Genomic DNA, 1,870 nt, shown 5'->3' with positions numbered 1-1,870 from the left:
AATAAACAAATCTTCGAGCACTTCACAAAATTCAGTCACAGTACCAAATGGATTACATTTATTTATTTATTTACAATTGTAATTGGCGTTTTGCAAAAGCCTACAAACATAAAATTAAGGTGTACAACAACTGTTCTACAGACACACAAAATGTTGTCCCATAGCTCGATAGATGGCGTTGATCAATTCCGTAGTTTTCCTGAATCGCGCTATGGTTTCGTTCCGCCCGGAGTATAAATACCGAGCGAGCGCGCTCAGTCGTCGTGCCTCAATCTATTGAGTAAGGAAATTATTGGGCCTTGGTGACTCTTGGCAATGTCCTGTTAGGGCGAAACTATTTTTGAAAGGCACAGGTCGTCCCGCGGACTGCTCACCTACTTTGTGCGCGGTCTCGGTGAAGCGATCTCGCCGTATTATACATGAAAAATACCATGTGTTCATTAACAGTTAACAATTTTCTATAAAATCTGGAATACCTATATTATTAAATCTAGACTGTGGTTAAAAATAAGGTCAACTTGATAGTGGTAAGACTTATATAATTATGACGTATTAAGCGTGATAAGTTAAGTTTTGTTTCTATAAATAGTTTACATTCGAGCGCCGTTCAAAGTTATTATAGCAATAATTGCAATGTGTGTTTTGTTGCTATTATTTTTTTACTGCAAACCTCTTTAACGTGTATAGGAGAGATAGTCAAGTAATGATAAATGATATTTTTTTTTTGCTAATAGGTTACAATGTAATTCTTTTACACGTCAATCTCTTAAATAACTAGATGAGGCCGGACTGTCATAGGCCGTTGATTGAGTAAAAACAAATGCCCGAACTAAGTACCCCCTCCTTTTTTGAAGTCGGTAAAGAGAACAATACGCGACCACTACCACCAAACCCCAATCCGTTGACCCCACATTAAAACTGCCGACAAATCTGTCCGATTATTTTGAGAACTTCCCTAAATCGAGTTTCGAAAGTCAGGCCCGTCATAAATTGTTTGAAATAGCCTTAAGTTTCAAATGTAATCGTTTGGGAACGCCCTAAGAAGCTATTTGTAATTTCGAGTTGAATTAAATGAAAGAGATAGACGTGAAGGGAAATTATGGGCTTGTACAAGGACGGTGGCGCGTTGTATCAGGAGAGTGCGCTTGACTGAGTTACTGGATTGACATAAAGGAAATTTGGTAAGGATAGTTCGTATATTATAAATAAACACATTTTGCAAATGCAAATAAACACATATAAAATGTAAACGTACAGTAGATGAGATGATTGATTACGTAAAATAAATCAAAATATTAGAAGTGTTACAATATTGATGGATTTTTTTTTTCTGATAAGTTTACTTACTTATCTAGTTGGTATAGTAGTAATATTAAGAGATAAAAAACTGTCACAGTATGCATAAATATAAGCAGTTATTGAATTTATTACGTAGATATTAAATAATCAAAATTGTGAAAAGATATTTAATGAGTATGTAACACCCGTGAAACGTTATTATGGTAGTCAAGTACAATATGATAGTAAACGCAGCACAGCAAAAATTATAGCCAAACTTTCGTGCGTGACTGACCTGTAATGCACAACTTTACTACACAAACTCGATAATTTCAGATTATAGTGTTTCACGGCTTTCCGAAAACCCCCCACCTGCTGCAAATAAAATCCTAATAATGGTACAAATTACTGTTACAGCGAACGCCATCTCTTGATACTAGTTAACAACTATAGTACTGTACTTATCGACTAGATGGCGTTAGTAGTAGTAGGTAACTGTAATTTTGTAAAGGACTTGATTTATGAGCGCTACGCTTGTAGAACTTGTCATGTAGTTATTAAATAACATTAATGTTGTAAATAGGCAACAGAT

The 1,870-nt window shown here is 35.2% G+C and overlaps 1 non-coding gene across 1 annotated transcript; it reads left to right on the top strand.

Moving 5' to 3' along the window:
* Positions 1–263: 263 nt before the first annotated feature.
* On the top strand, positions 264–411 carry LOC118271525 (U12 minor spliceosomal RNA). Its single transcript, XR_004783312.2, has one exon. It is a non-coding gene; the product is annotated as a U12 minor spliceosomal RNA (small nuclear RNA).
* The last annotated feature ends 1,459 nt before the right edge of the window (positions 412–1,870 follow it).

Source organism: Spodoptera frugiperda, chromosome 9 (genome assembly GCF_023101765.2).
Source record: "Spodoptera frugiperda isolate SF20-4 chromosome 9, AGI-APGP_CSIRO_Sfru_2.0, whole genome shotgun sequence".
Classification (NCBI taxonomy): Eukaryota; Metazoa; Arthropoda; class Insecta; order Lepidoptera; family Noctuidae; genus Spodoptera; species Spodoptera frugiperda.
This window is presented reverse-complemented; position numbering and strand designations above follow the sequence as displayed.